General features: G+C 34.4%; 1 pseudogene; it reads left to right on the top strand.

The window, feature by feature from the left end:
- The first annotated feature begins 468 nt into the window (after window positions 1-468).
- LOC139870507 (pentatricopeptide repeat-containing protein At4g13650-like) lies at window positions 469-2,192 on the top strand (annotated as a pseudogene).
- Window positions 2,193-22,868: the final 20,676 nt, after the last annotated feature.

Genomic DNA, 22,868 nt, shown 5'->3' with positions numbered 1-22,868 from the left:
AAAGGGGCGTCAGTGTGCGAGCGATTGACGTCATCAGAACCAGGAAAAACCCCAGTCGTAGGTATTTGGCGAGAAGTGGGATTTCCGAGAGAGCCGTTGGTGGGTGGTGGTGATTTTTGGGTGGTTCAAATTTGAAAAAGGAAGATGGGGCATGTCGTACGGAAAGTAAATAGATTTTAGGCATAGGGGGAATATTGTTATAATTAATTTGGGATAAAAATCAATTGAGATTTATTATCTATTAACAATAACAATTAACAATGTAACATGACGAACTGAAGTTGAAATTTTAACAATGCAAATACTCTTAAAACACCAATATAAAACAACACAAAACTTACTTCCCCGCGCTTTGTCCACCCTGGTAAACTCTAACATCAAACTCAGCTTATTGGATAACGATTCAACAAATAACAATCACAAAGAACTCATGTTCGGATGATTCGGATCATTTAATTCAGTTGCAGCATGGGTCCTTTTATAATTCATACGTTCTTAACAAACTTATATCATCATACGCAAAGTTCAAGATCACTTCATTTGGGTATTCAAAATCATTCATTTATTTACAAGATTGGATTTTGCTCACATGTATATATCAGCTCAGCTCTTGTGAATACGTATGGTAAATGTGGTGTAATATCTTATGCATATAAAGTGTTCGATGAAATGCCTCACATAAATGTTATCACTTGGAACTCATTAATTTTGGGTTATCTTGATACAGAGTATGTGGATATTTCAACTGAGATCGGGGATATCTCTGACTCATTCTACAGTTTCAACTGTTATTGTTGGTTGTTCACATTTAGAAATTGTAAAACAAGTGCACAGTTTTTGCACGAAATCTGGATTTCTTTTTAATGTTGTGGTGGGTACAGCACTGCTAGAGATGTACTGGAGATGTAATGACATCGATAGTTCTCGGAGAATATTTGATGATTTGCGTGAAAAAAATGTCGTTACTTGGACCTCTATGATCACTGGTTATGCACAAAATCAACAAATGGATAACGCAATGTACATGTTAAGAGAAATGTTGGCTTTAGGTCATGAAGTGGATTCGGTAACTTATAATACTATATTGAGTTTGTTTTCTAACCACGATGATATATATAAGACAATGTAAACAGATTCATTGCCGTGTTATAATCGTCATAGTAGAAACGGGAGATGATCGCAACGGGTGCTTAAAGTCCCCCTCGGGTGATCCCAATCGATGTTCAAAAAAAAAAAAGGCTTAGAATCTAACATATATTTATCCGTTACTTTAATAACTGTTTATTCGCATTGTGGTATAAGTTTAGAAGATTTTTACATAGTTTGTTCAACTGTCCCGATATGGAACAGTATATCATGTAACGCCATTATTGCTGGATTTTCAAACTTGGGACGTGTGGAAGAAACAATTTCTTGCTTTTTAGAGATGAGGCGGGCAGGTATTGATATCGATTTTCACACAATTTCAACCGTTTTAAAGGTTATAGGAGTTATATTAGCAGTCAATGAGGGTATGCAAGTCCATTCACTTATCATTAAGTCAGCTCATGATTCAAATATGTACATACAGAATGCGCTTATATCTACGTATGGTAGATGTTGTCAAATGAACAAAGAAAATTTAAGGTTCTTATCGATGGATAAGCGTGATACAATATTTTGGAATTCACTTATTTTAGGATATGCACAACAAGGGTACGGTAAGGAAGTTATTAACGCTTTTGAACAAATGAGAACAACAAAATATCCGACCCGATTTGACCAGCTACCTTATCGTGATTTCTACTTCTAGTCATGTAGGATGGTTCGATAAGGGGCTCAAATATGTCGAATTAATGAGAAATGATAGTTCACTTGAACCATTGAAATCAGATCATTATGTTTGCATTGTTGATCTTTATGCTAGAGCTGGTTATTTAAATGAAGCAGAAGAATTTATTAATAGTATGCCGATAGAAGCAGGACATTCGGTCTATAGAGCTCTGTTAAGTGGTTGTAGGAGTTATGAAAATAAGAAAATTGGTATGCGAATTGCAAGAAAATATATAAATTGTTTTCCTGATGATCATTCAGGTTATGTGCAGCTATCGTATACAATGGCTACTGAAGGTAACTGGGACGATTCAGCTCGAGCACATAATGTTATGTGTGGTAAAGGAATCAAGAAAAAAGCAGGTAGCAGCTGGATTTAACAGTGTTTAATGTCCACGTCATGGCCAAACAAGAAGAATGAAACACGAAATCAAGATTTCACACAAAACCTCTAACAGGTTTATTTTATTCCACGATAATAATCAAAACAAAGCTGAGTTTTTTTTCTAAACAAAATACGTAATATAAATACCAAAGACAAATCTACAAAATAGGAAACTGAATTAGGATAAGATTTGGATGCCTATAATACAAACCCTAATTAAATTAAATAATAATAATTATAAAAACCCAACAGCTGTAATTAATGCGTCAAAGGATCAGCCAGTCAGACGATCATGCGATCGCATGAATATTAGGTGTTGGGCTCATGCGATTGCATGGCCCAATAATCCAGATCTGATTCGGGCTATTTAAACTGACTCGGCCCGTTTTTAATTTATTTATTTTTATTTGATTTTTATGTTTTATGATTTATATTTATATAAAATATTTATATAAAATATAAAAAAAACTTATATTTAAAATTCTAAAAATAAAAATATTTTTTAATTTTATATATCTTAAAAATATATATATATTTAAACACTTTTATATATATATATATATATATATATATATATATATATATATATATATATATATATATATATATATATATATATTATTTTTTTTATTTTTTTATGTTTTTATATAAATACAAAATATTTAAAGATAAGAAATATAGCGTAAAAGTATAGCGTTTCGCCGTTCCCAGGCAGCGGCGCCAAAAACTTGATGTGTGCAGCGGTGTATACGAAATACTATTATTGTTTATTACGAAATACAATGAAATTACACAAATTTTATTTATTTATTTATGGGATATACCTAAACCTTGCTACAACACTATAGGCAGTGTACCTAATCGTAGAGTAGTGTAGTTTTTAGTAAGTCCGGTTCGTTCCACAGGGAGCTAGTGATTACGTACTATATTTTTATAAAACTATATTTATATAAAATATATATAATTATATATAGTAATAATAATATATAAAAGGGGGGTTTTACCGTTTAATGACCGGTTTGTCGATTTTTAATTTTAAGCGTAAAGATAAATAACGATAATATAAATGACAGAATTTAAATTGCGATAAAGTAAATTGCAGTAATTAAAATGACAGTAAATAAAGGTACGATGAAATATGAAATAAAAGTATTATGCTTATTTAAACTTCCGTAATCATGATGTTTGACGTTTTGATTTTAATTTATTACCCTGGGTTAATTGTTCTTAGTCCTAGATTATTTGATACCTATTTGGTTTTTGTCCATAATAGTCCATCGGTCATAATTATAAAATGCTCGTCAAATTAACCTTATTCCCGAAGTCAAATATTCCAACTAATTAGGGATTCGAACTGTAACAAGGTTTTAATACTTTGTTAATAATTACACCAGGTTATCGACTGCATGTAATCCAAGGTTTTAATACTTTGTTAACAATTACACCAATTATCCTTGTATGTAATCCACCCCTGTTTTAATGAGATATGAATATTAATTTATCCACTTGGCTTGTTTGAATAATCAATTACCCAACCCGAATAATTAATTAAATGATTGTAAAGATGTAGTATAAATGTCACTAAATAGGACATTCATAATCATTTAATAATTATTAAGTTAATTAATTTGAAGATAGGTTCGACAGATTCCAATGAGTTGTCGCTCAATTAGACAATACCCCCCATCTATTAATAGTCATAGTCCAATGTCCACAAGTGTCGGTCTTTTGTCCAAACCCGAATTATGGTACAAAATCCAATAACCCCATCTTAATATTTAGCCCAACATCACAATTACTTCGGCTCAAATAAACATAATAATAACTTAGTGAAACAACCCAACCCGTACTCCGTACGATAATTTTTTATTTATTTAAAGTATAATACACATTTACGCGCCAATTAAATATGTAACCCATTCCACACGATTCGTCAAAACATATTACGAGTTTAATGTTTACAAAGAGGCACAAAGGCCATTAACGAATGTGATACAAGTTTGACCAACAACAAATGATAGTTTATAATCCAAACGACACTCGAGCATGGTTTGGGGCTAAACTACCCAAAACGTTCGGCCACTTCAAAAGCTATCCCAAAAGCATCCCCTGTCAACACAAACGGGAGGCAACTAATCCAACCGTATGCCCTTACCCTTGTCCAAGCCGGAACCTATAAAATGGTAAACAATGAGAGGGTAAGCAATGCTTAGTGAGTGCAACAATTATACATACATATATATAACCTATCCATTTGCAATCACAATACCAAATACCTCATACGAACTTGTAACTCAAATAACATGTCAACATAAACGTAACACCAACAAGTCGTACATTATCACGCCACTTCATTAGCATATACTCAACTCATCATATATATATATAATATGCTAAACCAATCAACAATCTCAATATGGTTAACCAATAATGCTATGATGCTACCGGCTCGTGGTTCACACTATACGCTCGAGTCATACTCTTTTATAGTGCTACCGGCTCGTGGTTCACACTCGATGCTACTGGCTCGTGGTTCACATCTTATTTTATAGTGCTACCGGCTCGTGGTTCACACTCGATGCTACCGGCTCGTGGTTCACATCTTATCACACACATGTTATGGCACTACCGGCTCGATGGTTCATACCATAACACCCACAAATAAATACGTCATATACACATACGTATAATTACTCCACTCACCTTATCACAAGGATGATGATTTAGTACTTTCGAGCTTCAACGCAATGTACCTAAATCATTAAGTGCACATTCAATTTCACAACTAGTGGGATTAACCACAATACTCCACTTGAGCATTTAATGACCCAATTTGCATTAAATGACTCAACTACCCACAACCGCCCATAAATGGCCAAGACTCGACTTTAATCACTAATACTAGTGAATTAAAGTCTATTAACTTCAATTAACACAAAGCTTAGGGTAATCCATACCCATTTCATCTAATTAGGTCAACTAGTACATTTTGACCCATTTTATATTACTTAGACTCACAATCAAGTCAAACTTACCCATTAACACTTCTTTCATAATCCTTAAAGTGAATTAGTGACTAACAACACCAATTGACACTTACAACCTCAAATCACAAGGTCAAAACCCTAGATTGTGACTATTAGGGTTTCATTACAACAACCTCACCCAAACTCACCCACTTTACCCTCAAATGGGTCATACAAATCTCTAGTAACCCAAACCCTAGCCATTGACCAATTAAAACTTTAAAACATAAAGTTAGAACTTACCGAGACTATCAACGCGTAGCTAGAGATACAAGGAACAACTTTAATTCTCACTCCAAAGATCAACCCTCAATTCCTCCCTCTCAAATCTCACTTTTAATCTAAATGGGTGTTGAGTTTTTGGAGAGAAAATGGAAAAAGAAATGAATTCAATGGATATGTGGTGGAGAGTTAATGCTCCTATCAGATCCACATGTAAATTTACCAATTTGCCCCTTAAAATCCCTTATATTGAGCAAAAACCGGAATCTGTCCAGCAGATTTGCCGCGGCGCGGCCCAAATGTCGCGGCGCAACATATCGAAGGAAAATGAACCCTTCTTAACCCAACTTCTGATCCAGAATTGCTTTATGTGTCGCGGCGCGACCCTGTTTGTCGCGGCGCGACATTAGCCGTCACCTGAACACCTCGACAACCTTAAACGAATTTTGATTTTATTTGATTCGCACACTTAAACCCACTTCCTACATTCGCCTAAACTTCAACAATAGTCTCATAAGACTTAACGCTATCAAAGCCCATGTATACACTTGTAGGCGCACACATTATCAAGTATATATACATATATATATACATATCTACTCATATATCTATACAATTACGCATAATCTAGCGAGTTACAACGTATAAATGATTAAGTATGTACCTTTCAATACGTACGGGAAAACGGGGTGTTACAACTCTCCCCCACTTGAATCGGAGCGCGTCCTCGCGATCCAAGCCGCATGACAAGAAGGAAGATAAACCAACACGAATTCTTCAGGCTCCCAAGTAAACTCGGAACCCTTACTATGACGCCATTGAACTTTAAAAGTCCTAACCTCTTTACGTCTCAACCTTTTGACCTTCTCATCAAGTATGGTAATCGGTTCCTCGATATATTCTAACTTATTGTTTAGCTCGATCTCGTCTAATGGCACCCAAGATGAATCATCTGCAAGACACTTACAGAGGTGGGAAACATGAAATGTATTATGGATCCCCGCAAGCTCTTCGGGTAATTCCACACGATACGCGACCTCACCAACACGAGCTAAAACCTTAAACGGCCCAATAAACCGAGGAGCTAACTTTCCTCATTTCCGAAACCGAATAATACCCTTCCAATGCGAAACTTTGAGCATCACCATGTCACCTTCTTGAAATTCGATCGTTCGTCTACGTTTATCGGCATAAGATTTTTGCCTATCTTGAGCCTTTTTCAAATGCTCTCGAATCACATCAATCTTGCTATTCGTCTCTAAAACCAAATCGGTACTCTCGATTTCCTTTTGTCCTACTTCACCCCAACAAATCGGAGTTCGACACCTACGCCCATAAAGCATCTCATAAGGTGGCATCCCAATACTAGTATGATAACTATTATTGTACGAGAATTCCACCAAAGGTAAGTGCTCGTCCCAACTACCACCAAAATCGATAACATATCTTCCAAAGTTTGATTCGTACGTTCGGTTTGACCGTCCGTTTGAGGATGATACGCCGTGCTCAATTTCAATTGTGTACCCATATCCTCATGAAACTTTTCCCAAAATCGAGATGTAAAACGAGTATCTCGATCCGAAACAATCGATATAGGAACGCCGTGTCGAGAGATGACTTCCTTGATAAACAACTTAGCCAAAGTCTCCGACGATATCGCTTCCTTAATGGGAAGAAACAAAGCACTCTTCGTCAATCGATCTACTATAACCCAAATCGAATCAAATTGGGTTCTCTCCATTTTAGGTAACTTTGTGATGAAGTCCATGGTAACGTGCTCCCATTTCCATTTCGGGATTTCTAACGGTTGTAACTTACCATACGTCTTTTGGTGCTCGGCTTTAACTTGCAAACACGTGACGCATTGCTCAACATACTTCACAACATCACGTTTCATGCCCGGCCACCAATAATCTTTCCTTAAATCAAGATACATTTTCATTACGCCCGGATGAATGGAATACTTTGACTTATGTGCTTCATCGAGTAGCACTTGTCGGTAGTCACCCATCTTAGGCACCCACACTCTTCTCTGAAAATACAACAAACCACACGAGCCCATAGTAATGAACTCCGATTGTCCCACAATTCGCTCTGCATGCTTGTTGTGAACATAAGCCTCTATTTGAATCACACCGAGTTTTTCAAGAAAATCGTTAGTAATAATCATACGTAACAATCCCAATCGTAACGCCGGGTGATGACTCTTTCGACTTAACGCATCCGCGACCACATTCGCCTTGTCCGGATGATAAAGTATTTCACAATCATAATCTTTCACCACATCCATCCACCTACGTTGACGATAATTCAAATCTCGTTGATTAAAGAGATGTTTCAAACTCTTATGATCCGAATAAATCGTACACTTGACACCATACAAGTAATGGCGCCAAATTTTCAACGCATGCACAACTGCCGCCAACTCAAGATCATGAGTCGGATATCTCGTCTCGTGTTCCTTTAATTGTCGAGAGGCATAAGCGATGACTTTACCTCTTTACATTAGAACACACCCGAGTCCATTTAATGAAGCATCACAATAAACAGTCATGTCTTCCATGTGATGACCCGGATATTTTCGATCAAATTTAAACTTTAATCTTTATATGTTTCCGACACGATAAACAAAATTTGTAATGTTGAGTCTCGAAAGTTTTGAAATCTATATTCATGTAATCAATTGTCCTTTAACCAGGCCTGACGATTCACGAACAATTATGAGTAAACAAATATGTATGAATATATACATATCTATAATTGTTAATTTGAAAAGTATTAACAAAACATTAAACGATTTGACTCACATGCCAATATATTAAGAAATCTATTTTTACGATTTGTAAAAGTTAGCAAAATGTTAAGCGAATGACATTATATTTATTCGTTATAGATAAACGTTTACGTGAGAAGACGTGTTATGTGAATTGTGTATATAGGTTTATAGACAAAGTATATGGAACTTATATATTGAGCGATTTCGAATACAATTAATAGATATAGTAACATTTGATTTTTATTAAACAAGCTGACACAAACTTATAAGGATTTAAGATAAACATAAGTTCTAGTAATAAATTATGTGATCTAAAGATAATTAGTTTTAGAAAGATAAACTCTATAATAGTTATTTGATTTAATTTCAAACGTACTATGATATATTTCGAAAGGTTAATACATTTTACAACATGTCAAGATATAATTATTAAGTTTAAATATTGTTATTTTTAAAATTATGTAATAAGATTCAAATGTCACGTCTTCTTTATAAAGGAATATAATTTTATAAATATCTGGAACCACTTTTGACAAATTGTTAACAAGTCATTTTGATAAGGATAAAGATTTTAACGTTATCTTAAAAGTTAGAATATTTCTAGAAACCTTTTGACAAACTGCAATGATAACGGTCCGTGATTTAAATAAATATAAATATATAAATAACGTGTAACGTGTATTTAAAACGTGTTTAAGTATATTAAATATATATGATTTCAAATTAATTAAGATTAAAAATTATTTATGATTATTATTGATAATATTATTAATATCACTTTTTTTATATTTAATATTATTACTCTTAATTATTTATTTTTAGAATTATCAATAATATAATTATTATTAATATTAGTACATTACTATTAATATTTATTAAAAATAAATTAGGATACAGAGAACCAAAATTGGTTTCACGTTCCTTTCATACTTTAAGAAATTTTTGTTTTTGGTCTCCAATCTGTTACATGTCTGTTTCATTCACGGTACCATACAAAAATTTATACATTATATATGATCTCTGCATTTGTGTATGGATGAAAACAGAAAAAGAAGAAAAATAAAAACCACGACCTCTGTTCTTGATAATTTTTATCATATTTCAATTTTGAACAAATTTCCAAAATGTAATATTACAGTCTTGTTAGGAATCATCTATCTAAACTATTTGTAAGTTTTCAATCCTCAATTCTTTCTATCGAATTCTAATTTGAGAGTCAAAGTTTTGATTTTAAAAGTCAACTGGGTGTTCTTGAATTAAATTCAATTTTGTTTTTATGTTTCCAGTTAATTTGATGATCCATAAAGATTATAGGAATGATTTGCAACACAATTCATGTTGTAATCATAACCTATAACACTCTTAATCTAAAAATCAATTTTTGAGTTCTTGAGTTCTTCACAGTAATATACACTAACGTAAATTCGAAACAAATTTCAAAAACTAAAAATGCAGAGTTGTTAGGAATCATTTACTTAAACTTCTTGCAAAATCTCAAGTTCCAATTCTTAATAACGAATTCGAATTTGCGAGTCAAAGTTAAATTGTCAAAAGTCAACTGTTTTGTTCTTGGAGAAATTAGAGCTTGTTTTGATGTTTTAAGTTCAATTGATGATTTAGATAGATTTTAGGAATGATTTGAAACATGTTTCATGTTGTAAAGATTGTCTAAAACGAACTCAAAATTGAAAACAAAAAAAAAAAATTCTTGGCTACCAGCAAGCAGTAGGATTTTTTTTGTTTTTTTTTCTCATTTTTTTTTATATCATGAACACATTTTTTTTTGTTTCATGTTGTTTACAAGTCATAAATGAAAACCCGAATGCGTTATTTTGATTTTTGAAGTTCCATGGTTGAATGGATTTAAGGTAGAAGATGAAGAAGATGATTCAAGTTGAAATAGATATTAGATATATATATTTGGGTTGCATAATAAATAAGAAAAACATGAATGGTAGAATGGTTAAGGGTGTTTGTGGGTGAGCGAGAGGTCTCGGGTTCAAATCCGGTTCGGGACATATTTTTTTAGAAAGGCTTTTGAAGGTTCGTGAATCCAAGGCCAACCCTGCATTGTTCAGTTGATTAATATAGTCATATGTATTTTTACTACAAAATACATTAGGTGAGTTTCATTTGCCTTTTTACCCTTTATATTTTTGGGCTGAGAATACATGCACAATTTTTATAACTGTTTTACGAAATAGACACAAGTAATCGAAACTACATTATATGGTTGAATGATCGAAATCGAATATGCCCCTTTATAGTCTGATAATCTAAGAATTAGGGAACAGACACCCTAATTGATGCGAATCCTAAAGATAGATCTATCGGGCCCAACAAGCCCCATCCAAAGTACCGAATGCTTTAGTACTTCGAAATTTATATCAAGTCCGAAGGAGGATCCCGGAATGATGGGGATATTCTTATATGTATATTGTGAATGTCGGTTACCAGGTGTTCAATCCATATGAATGATATTTTGTCTCTATGCATGGGACGTATGTTTATGAGAAATGGAAATATGAAATCTTGTGGTCTATTAAAATTATGAAATGATTATTTATGTTAAACTAATGAACTCACCAACCTTTTGGTTGACACTTGAAAGCATGTTTATTCTCAGGTACGAAAGAAATCTTTCGCTGTGCATTTGCTCATTTTATAGATATTACTTGGATTCATTCATGGCATATTTCAAAAGACGTTGCATTCGAGTCATCGAGTTCATCAAGATTATTATTAAGTCAATTATAGTTGGATATATTATGAAATGGTATGCATGCTGTCAACTTTCGATGTAATGAAAGATTATCTTTTCAAAAACGAATGCAATGTTTGTAAAATGTATCATATAGAGGTCAAGTAACTCGCGATGTAATCAACTGTTGTGAATCGTTTATAATCGATATGGACTTCGTCCGGATGGATTAGGATGGGCTTTGAAAGTTGGTATCAGAGCGGTGGTCTTAGCAAACCAGAACTTGCATTAGTGTGTCTAACAGATAGTCGTTAAGATGCATTAGTGAGTCTGGACTTCGACCGTGTCTGCATGTCAAAAATTTTGCTTATCATTTTTAGTCAGAAATCATTTACTTACCATTCTTAGGAAATGTCTGCTTATTATTCTTACTGCTTATCATGCTTAAGTCTAGACGCGTTTTCCTGCATTTATTGCATAACAGTGTATAGACGAATTCTTATCTTAGCACATCTATTACTGCGAACTTTGACTGATATCTTTCCAAAGATTCTCCATAAATTACGGGACTATGGTATTATATATACATATGTAAATTATGTATTGAAGAATACCAAATCTAACTCCTATAATCTATTTCACACCAAAAATTCATTTCCCCGATTATACAAGATGGATTCCGCATCTAGTTCGAATTCCTCAAATTCCGACAGCTATGCCGATATGGATTTCCATTCGAGCTCTGAAAGCAGTGTGACCGGAACGGATCAACCAATTTCCCATCATCTATTTTGGATGAATTGGGGATGAGTCCGTAGTCTACTCAATCATTGGAGACAAGAAGAAGGTGATCCCTTCCATCCACCACATTGCCCTCTTGGCGATGAACCTGAAGTACTTACCAGTGAACCTGTTCGAGATACCATTTTCTCACTCATTGCTAGAGTATCCCATCACCATTATATAATATCCCATATTGTGAATCTTATTCATCCGCTCGTTCCAACCGCCAATCATCCCGGTGTACTAGCAGAAGTTAACGAACTTCGCGCTCGAGTAGTGGCTTTGGAACACATGGTGCAAGGATTACAAACACCATCAGCAGCACCAGCAGCATAATCCGTACCGCCAGTAACAACAACATCACAAGCCCCAATACCCTAAACATCAGCAGCATCACCAGCATCAACAGTATCACCATCATCAACACCAACAGTACCATTACCACCACCAACAATCACATCCGCATCACGCGCCTCAAACATTACAATCTGTACCTCGGATATCAACATCACACGCACTATAGATGCCAAGGAATACCAACAACAACAAACGATGAAGTATTGATTCATAACTTCATCAGAGAAACATTCTACGATGATTATGTAATCTCTAAAGTCTTAGAGATTATCTACTTCAGCCTTAACCACAAATCAGATAAGTGGACAGAAATGATAGAAAGAAGAATCAAAACCATGACAAGAATGGTGCGTGATTTACAAGCTAAACTTGTTATACAAGCATCATCAGCAGTGACCGGCAGTATTATCAGCACCAACAATATCGTCAGCATCATCAGCAGCACCTATGACATCACAAGTTCCGCCAATTCAAGAATCGCCGTGGACATCATCACTGATCAACAACGAGTATATTGTATCAACGAGTTATGAAGTAATAACTCATTCTTTTGGAAGAATTTATATATATATTTTATATATGAATTCTGAAACTATATAAATCTTTCGTACTAAGCTATTGAGTATGAATTGAAAAAGGGTAGATACTACTCGGTTAAATTCATATTACTAATATGCTATGATGTACATCCTTCGTTAACAACCTAACCATCGTTAACTACGATCTCTGTTTCAATTAAATGAATTCGGTTTCATAATAAACCAAGTGTATCACTCAATAACATGTTTGATTTTACACTCTCATCTTCAATGAACTCGAAACTTACTGGAAAACGACATTCGTACCTTGCGAAGTTAGCAAGAGTTCTATGAGCATCAGCATGGGTTACTAAGGAAATATTTTTTAAAGAATAAATATTGAAGTATTGATCACAGTAGTGAAATACTCTGTGAAGATTATGTAATCTCTAATATTTTAGAGATTATTCATTTATAATTCAAGCCGAAAATCAAAGGAGCTTAATATGATATTAACTCATTAAATATGTATTACATCTGAAGAAAATATACATATATTTTCATAAAGATTGTAATAAAATTCTCTGGTACAAAACATTACTTGTGAATTTTTTTTAACGGGTAGGTAATACCCGAGAGATATTTAATTTCACAATTAATATGTTACATTCTTCGAATCTAATTCAGTAAATCATCAACTATACTCCATATTTTCACAACAGTATACATTCTTTTATAAGAAATCAAAACAACCATACTCATTCAAATCTAATTACATATTCTGATTTTGAAATCTCAGAATTCAATTCGAGATATAACCGAAAGCATCATTCTTAGATTCCTACATCTTTCAAAGTTATACTTTGACTTCAAAACTGTGATAGAACATCGCTTTTATTTGTAACATTCAGAAGGATATGTGAATCAATCGAGATTCATGACGATTTCATCCTTTGGATATTGACAATGACAAGCTGCATTTAAAACACTTTGAAATTTTAGAAGACACTTCAAATAATGAACAATCGAGATGATGATCCAACCACACATTACCCGAAGTCTTGTACCTGAAAAACTTTCGAAACCAAAGTCATAGTTTAAAACGTACTCGCGACAAATTCTTTAGCATTTATTAGCAAAAACAACCTTACGATTCCTTTTCAAGGTAGCTAATTTTGTCGCAGCTCCAACAAGTCAACTTCGACTTTTCAGTCAGACTAGTCTTATTATAACCTCGATAGATACGTTGCCCTTTTGCCATTGTTACTGGAGAACCTTTCATATCTCGCCACATTAGCAGTAAACTTATCAACAACTTCATAAATCTTCGACTTTAACTTTTCTGAAAAATCACTATACTTACTCATTGAAACCCCATCTTTTACTCATCCGTATCTTGCAACAAGAATTGTCATACCAATTACTAAAACTCAGCAATCAGTATTTTGAAATCTCGCAGCGTTTCTACTTCAATAGATATATATATACATATAACGTCTATCTCCTAAACTTACACACTTCGAATGTGAAGTTTCTGAAAAACATTTCAACTATGAATTAGTTCTCGAAATGCTAATGAAGCAGCAAAAACTGTAAATGACTTTAACAGTCAAAAGTTGATGACAAAGAATAATGTGTTGGTAAAACCCAGAAAAAGAGAAGAGTTGGTACTGAACAACGGATTGAACAGACCATGAAGGAGACCAAGGACAAATACAAGGACCAAAGTCTGTATTTAAAGAATCTTGATGATTCTATTTTTGACGAAGTCATTAACTAATACCTGGCTCCTGACTCTAAACCTTTGTGGATAATATTCTTCATCATCATCATATCTTAAACATTCTAAGATATCATCGCATCTTTCATTATACATATCCTCGATATTCCTGAAGATATTTTCATAAGCATTCTTATCTGAAATCATTTATCTCTCCGTAATATCTGCAACATAAAAGAAACTATATTAGTTTCTAAATTCTAAAAAAAAAAAAAAAATTTTGAATATGAATGTTTTTGAAGTAGTGTTGGGAACTGAAGCATGAGTTGGTATAATATAATGACACTTGATCAACGTGATTATATTACAGTAATTCATACTGAGTTTCTAATGGAATGTGGTAATTCACAGAACATACCGTCATCATGTGCCATTTACACGACTCTTACATTCGATCTAATCTCTAAACATATCAAGAAAATATTTTTCTTGATGACTCGGTCTTTTCCAGGGTATTCTGGTAATTTAACAAATCAAAATTGCGCCATTACGATTTCCTTCTTAGAACATTTACCGTGTTCATTCTGAAATCCGTATCTACGAGTTCTGGACCATTACAAGCGGTGCTTAATCACAAAAAGAAGAAACGAAAGGACAAAAGCTCCGAAAAAAAAAAATTAGAGTATAAATTGCAGCAAATAGGAGAGAACATTAACTGAGGATGACAATGATTATAAAAGACAGAAGCAGGGACATCGAAATATAAGAAAAGATATAAAACCCAATAACAACCCCGAAACTACAAACCGTGTATATCAATGCGTATAGCAATATAAAGACACGGGAGAATGAAAAACACTATAACCCCAAGGTAATGGTAGAAGAAAGTAACTTCCTCTGGTGGTAGATGAAAGAGAAGGATGACAGATATGAAGGTTAGGAGTATATCAAGGATCAAAACGGGATGGAGCATATTGACGAATGTTTTAAAGTATGAATCAAGGGAGAAAGAATAGAAGGTGTGAGTCGTAAGGAAACAAAGGAGGGTGGATTTATAGTGAAATAACCGACAGAGAAATCGGAACAGATTATTGCATTTAATCAAAGAAGATGCTGATTTCCTAAATCGCCGAAGAACCAAATCTTATTATGAAGATTTTCTTTAAATCCCTTAAATTTCGGAAACCAAATCATAATTACGTCACCGGTTAAAACGAATATACGTTACTCATTTCACTCTATTGCGATAGCTTCATTTATACCCTCCGCGTAATCAAATTGTTTTATCTATATTACTCAATGATGATAAAACTCTATTTATCAACTCATATTCGTCATGAAAACATTCTTATAGTTAGCCATGACGACCTCTATCAAATTTCGGGACGAAATTTCTTTTAACGGGTAGGTACTGTGATGACCCGGAAATTTTCGATCAAATTTAAACTTTAATCTTTATATGTTTCCGACACGATAAACAAAATTTGTAATGTTGAGTCTCGAAAGTTTTGAAATCTATATTCATGTAATCAATTGTCCTTTAACCATGCCTGACGATTCACGAACAATTATGAGTAAACAAATATGTATGAATATATACATATCTATAATTGTTAATTTGAAAAGTATTAACAAAACATTAAACGATTTGACTCACATGCCAATATATTAAGAAATCTATTTTTACGATTTATAAAAGTTAGCAAAATGTTAAGCGAATGACATTATATTTATTCGTTATAAATAAACGTTTACGTGAGAAGACGTGTTATGTGAATTATGTATATAGGTATATAGACAAAGTATATGGAACTTATATATTGAGCGATTTCGAATACAATTAATAGATATAGTAACATTTGATTTTTATTAAACAAGCTGACACAAACTTATAAGGATTTAAGATAAACATAAGTTCTAGTAATAAATTATGTGATCTAAAGATAATTAGTTTTAGAAAGATAAACTCTATAATAGTTATTTGATTTAATTTCAAACGTACTATGATATATTTCGAAAGGTTAATACATTTTACAACATGTCAAGATATAATTATTAAGTTTAAATATTGTTATTTTTAAAATTATGTAATAAGATTCAAATGTCACGTCTTCTTTATAAAGGAATATAATTTTATAAATATCTGGAATCACTTTTGACAAATTGTTAACAAGTCATTTTGATAAGGATAAAGATTTTAACGCTATCTTAAAAGTTAGAATATTTCTAGAAACCTTTTGACAAACTGCAAGTGATAACGGTCCGTGATTTAAATAAATATAAATATATAAATAACGTGCAACGTGTATTTAAAACGTGTTTAAGTATATTAAATATATATGATTTCAAATTAATTAAGATTAAAAATTATTTATGATTATTATTGATAATATTATTAATATCACTTTTTTATATTTAATATTATTACTCTTAATTATTTATTTTTAGAATTATCAATAATATAATTATTATTAATATTAGTACATTACTATTAATATTTATTAAAAATAAATTAGGATACAGAGAACCAAAATTGGTTTCACGTTCCTTTCATACTTTAAGAAATTTTTGTTTTTGGTCTCCAATCTGTTACATGTCTGTTTCATTCACGGTACCATACAAAAATTTATACATTATATATGATCTCTGCATTTGTGTATGGATGAAAACAGAAAAAGAAGAAAAATAAAAACCACGACCTCTGTTCTTGATAATTTTTATCATATTTCAATTTTGAACAAATTTCCAAAATGTAATATTACAGTCTTGTTAGGAATCATCTATCTAAACTATTTGTAAGTTTTCAATCCTCAATTCTTTATATCGAATTCTAATTTGAGAGTCAAAGTTTTGATTTTAAAAGTCAACTGGGTGTTCTTGAATTAAATTCAATTTTGTTTTTATGTTTCCAGTTAATTTGATGATCCATAAAGATTATAGGAATGATTTGCAACACAATTCATGTTGTAATCATAACCTATAACACTCTTAATCTAAAAATCAATTTTTGAGTTCTTGAGTTCTTCACAGTAATATACACTAACGTAAATTCGAAACAAATTTCAAAAACTAAAAATGCAGAGTTGTTAGGAATCATTTACTTAAACTTCTTGCAAAATCTCAAGTTCCAATTCTTAATAACGAATTCGAATTTGCGAGTCAAAGTTAAATTGTCAAAAGTCAACTGTTTTGTTCTTGGAGAAATTAGAGCTTGTTTTGATGTTTTAAGTTCAATTGATGATTTAGATAGATTTTAGGAATGATTTGAAACATGTTTCATGTTGTAAAGATTGTCCAAAATGAACTCAAAATTGAAAACAAATTTTTTTTTTCTTGGCTACGCGCAAGCAGTAGGATTTTTTTTGTTTTTTTTTCTCATTTTTTTTTTATATCATGAACACATTTTTTTTTGTTTCATGTTGTTTACAAGTCATAAATGAAAACCCGAATGCGTTATTTTGATTTTTGAAGTTCCATGGTTGAATGGATTTAAGGTAGAATATGAAGAAGATGATTCAAGTTGAAATAGATATTAGATATATATATATTTGGGTTGCATAATAAATAAGAAAGACATGAATGGCAGAATGGTTAAGGGTGTTTGTGGGTGAGCGAGAGGTCTCGGGTTCAAATCCTGTTCGGGACATATTTTTTTAGAAAGGCTTTTGAAGGTTCGTGAATCCAAGGCCAACCCTGTATTGTTCAGTTGATCAATATAGTCATATGTATTTTTACTACAAAATACATTAGGTGAGTTTCATTTGCCTTTTTACCCTTTATATTTTTGGGCTGAGAATACATGCACAATTTTTATAACTGTTTTATGAAATAGACACAAGTAATCGAAACTACATTATATGGTTGAATGATCGAAATCAAATATGCCCCTTTATAGTCTGGTAATCTAAGAATTAGGGAACAGACACCCTAATTGACGCGAATCCTAAAGATAGATCTATCGGGCCCAACAAGCCCCATCCAAAGTACCGGATGCTTTAGTACTTCGAAATTTATATCATGTCTGAAGGAGGATCCCGGAATGATGGGGATATTCTTATATGTATATTGTGAATGTCGGTTACCAGGTGTTCAATCCATATGAATGATATTTTGTCTCTATGCATGGGACGTATGTTTATGAGAAATGGAAATATGAAATCTTGTGGTCTATTAAAATTATGAAATGATTATTTATGTTAAACTAATAAACTCACCAACCTTTTGGTTGACACTTGAAAGCATGTTTATTCTCAGGTACGAAAGAAATCTTCCGCTGTGCATTTGCTCATTTTATAGATATTACTTGGATTCATTCATGGCATATTTCAAAAGACGTTGCATTCGAGTCGTCGAGTTCATCAAGATTATTATTAAGTCAATTATAGTTGGATATATTATGAAATGGTATGCATGCTGTCAACTTTCGATGTAATGAAAGATTGCCTTTTCAAAAACGAATGCAATGTTTGTAAAATGTATTATATAGAGGTCAAGTACCTCGCGATGTAATCAACTGTTGTGAATCATTTATAATCAATATGGACTTCGTCCGGATGGATTAGGACGGGTTATGAAATTCCACCCCTTCTGGCAAAACTAACACCGGAGCTTGACACAACTTCTCTTTTAACAATTGAAAAGCAACTTCTTGCTCGTTCTCCCAAACAAACCTCGCGTTCTTCCTCGTCAATTTCGTCAATGAAGAAACGATCTTAGAAAAGTCTTGGATAAACCGACGAAAATAACCGGCCAATCCGAGAAAACTTCGGACCTCCGTAGGCGTAGTCGGTTGTCTCCAACTCTTCACATTCTCTATCTTCCCCGGATCCACTTGAATACCCTCCTTGTTCACAATATGACCAAGGAATTGAACTTCCCTTAGCCAAAATTCACATTTGGAGAACTTAGCATACAACTTCTCCTTTCATAATGTCTTCAATACTTCACGCAAATGACGTTCATGTTCGTTCATACTCTTTGAATAAACAAGTATGTCATCAATGAACACAATTACCGACTTGTCCAACATAGGTTGGCACACTCGGTTCATAAGATCCATGAATGCCGCTGGTGCATTCGTAAGACCAAAAGGCATAACTACGAACTCAAAATGCCCATAACGCGTTCGAAAAGCCGTTTTCTCAATATCTTCCTCACGGCCCGCATTTGGTGATAGCCGGACCGTAGGTCGATCTTAGAGAAATACGTCGCACCTTGGAGTTGATCAAACAAATCGTCGATCCTAGGCAGTGGATAACGATTTTTGATTGTCACTTTATTCAACTCCCGGTAATCGATGCACATCCGCATACTACCATCCTTCTTTTTCACGAATAAAACCGGAGCGCCCCACGGCGAAGCACTCGGTCGAATAAAACCCTTCTCGAGCAACTCTTGGGTTTGATTTAACAACTCTTGCATTTTCGTTGGTGCTAAACGGTAAGGAGTTTTAGCAATGGGAGTAGCTCCCGGAACCAACTCAATACGAAATTCAACTTGTCTTTCCGCCGGAACACCCGGTAACTCGTCCGGAAAAACGTCTTCGAATTCACTAACCACCGAAATTTCACTAATAGATGGTGGCTCGTCACGAGTATCAACAACATGGGCAAGAAAATCCATGCCACCACTAACAAGAAAACGACGTGCCCGTGCAAAAGAACATATCGGCACAAGTCTTCTTCGTCTATCGCCATGAATAATCAACTCTCCCCCACTTGGGGTCTTCACACGTATAAACTTTTCATGGCATGCAATATCGGCTCTATTTCGATCGAGCCAATCCATACCAACAACGATATCAAAATTGCCCAAAGTCATAGGGATGAGATCAATTTTAAAGTTTTCGGCACCAAAAACGACATCACAATTCTTACACACATCAACCACTAGCACCGTCTTGCCGTCCGCTATTTCGACTTCTACTGGACAACTTAACTTAGCTAACGGTCTATCAAGTTTAGGCACAAATTTTGGAGACACAAACGACAAATTTGCACCGCTATCAAATAAAATCCTTGCCGGATTAGAGTTAACCATAAAAGTACCTGAGACAACTTCGTTGGATTGTTTGGCTTCATCATTGGTCATCAAATAGTTTCGACCCCTAGCCGTACCTGCCGCTTTCTCTAACCGCTTAACGTTATCATTATTCAAATCGGGGCATTCCTGCCTCTTGTGCCCCTCTTTACCACAATTAAAGCAAGTGACTTTGGTTGACGCCTTGGTGCAATCACGGGCCATGTGTCCTATTTGATTACAATTATAACATGTGGGTCTAAAACTCCCATAAGCACCCTTCTTCACACTATTAATGCTTTCGGAGCCTTTCTTGTTCTTTTTATTGGAAAAGTTCGAATGACTCGAACCTTCAAACTTTCTCTTTGAAAAAGTGAAATCACTCTTCCTCGGAACCTCCGGTTCAAAACCTCGAGCCAACTCGAATAGCTCTTCAAAAGTCTTAGACATTCCCCGACTAATCTTACCCTTTAACTCATTGTTCAAGGTACGGTAGAAATCTTTCATTAGCTTGTGATCGTCACCAACATATTCCGGACAAAAACGAGTCTTTGCCAAAAAGGTAGACTTGAGAGTAACCAAGTCCATCGAACCTTATTGCAAATGATGCAACTCGTCCCGAATTCTATTAAGGTCGGAAGAAGTTCGGTATGCTTGGAAAAATTCCTTCTTAAACTCCTCCCATGTCAAGCTCATACATTGCTCTTCACCATACAAATTGATTTTATCATCTCACCACAACTTTCCTTCTTCACGTAACATGCTAGACCCATACCTCGTCTTCTTCTCGGGAGGACATTCCGCGGTACGGAAAGCTCCCTCGATATAGGAAATCCAACAAGTGCTTTTCAATGGATCCCTTACCCCATTAAACATCGGAGGTTGAGTATCCTTGAAATTTTTGTTGTGGAAGTCCCGCCTTCCACCCCCACCATTACCTTCACCCCCTTAGCCTCGAGGGTAAATGTTTCTAGCCTCTAAAGCCTCCTCTATTGCGGCTTTCATTCGATCATTGATCATTTCGGTCACTTGTCCATCTACCGACTCTTGGAAGACCTTTCGGACATCGTCAAGAAAATCCTTCTTTAACTTTTTAAAGATGGCCTCAACCTTGGCCGTGAGTTCAACATCCTCACTCGTACCACCGTTATCATTATCGTGTCCGTTTCTCGTCTTCATTCTATAAAACGGAAAGGATTAAACAAAGAACGAAAAGACATAACATGTAAGTATATACATGTACACCACACTACTCCATCTTGCTCGACAATCGTCGTACATTACTTGTTTGACACGATTTGCACCCGTAACAACGGTAGCTAATCGTTGCTATGCGAGCACGTCGCATTAACTCGCTAGTACAATGTCCGTCTTGCTTGATGATTGCTAAACACAATACCAAACAATTAGCACAAGGTTAGTTCACATAAACCAAGGCACTAACAATTCCCGATTAGACCCAAAGTCATACAAGTCCCGCATAAAGCGCTCACACAATAAAGTCCAAGTCTAGGCACCTATCTCAAGTCGCCTAAATCCCTTAGACCATGCTCTGATACCACTTGAAATAACCCAACCCGTACTCCGTACGATAAATTTTTTTTTTTATTTAAAGTATAATACACATTTACGCGCCAATTAAATATGTAACCCATTCCACACGATTCGTCAAAACATATTACGAGTTTAATGTTTACAAAGAGGCACAAAGGCCATTAACGAATGTGATACAAGTTTGACCAATAACAAATGATAGTTTATAATCCAAACGACACTCAAGCATGGTTTGGGGCTAAACTACCCAAAACGTTCGGCCACTTCAAAAGCTATCCCAAAAGCATCCCCTGTCAACACAAACGGGAGGCAACTAATCTAACCATATGCCCATACCCTTATCCAAGCCGGAACCTATAAAATGGTAAACAACGAGAGGGTAAGCAATGCTTAGTGAGTGCAACAATTATACATACATATATATAACCTATCCATTTGCAATCACAATACCAAATTCCTCTTACGAACTTCTAACTCAAATAACATGTCAACATAAACGTAACACCAACAAGTCGTACATTATCACGCCACTTCATTAGCATATACTCAACTCATCATATATATATATAATATTCTAAACCAATCAACAATCTCAATATGGTTAACCAATAATGCTATGGTGCTACCAGCTCGTGGTTCACACCATACGCTCGAGTCATACTCTTTTATAGTGCTACCGGCTCGTGGTTCACACTCGATGCTACCGGCTCGTGGTTCACATCTTATTTTATAGTGCTACCGGCTCGTGGTTCACACTCGATGCTACCGGCTCGTGGTTCACATCTTATCACACACATGTTATGGCACTACTGGCTCGATGGTTCATACCATAACACCCACAAATAAATACGTCATATACACATACATATAATTACTCCACTCACCTTATCACAAGGATGATGATTTAGCACTTCCGAGCTTCAACGCAATGTACCTAAATCATTAAGTGCACATTCAATTTCACAACTAGTGGGATTAACCACAATACTCCACTTG

This window comes from Rutidosis leptorrhynchoides, chromosome 10 (genome assembly GCF_046630445.1).
Source record: "Rutidosis leptorrhynchoides isolate AG116_Rl617_1_P2 chromosome 10, CSIRO_AGI_Rlap_v1, whole genome shotgun sequence".
Lineage (NCBI taxonomy): Eukaryota > Viridiplantae > Streptophyta > Magnoliopsida > Asterales > Asteraceae > Rutidosis > Rutidosis leptorrhynchoides.
The sequence above is the reverse complement of the archived record's forward strand: the minus strand, read 5'-3'. Positions and strand labels throughout refer to the sequence as shown.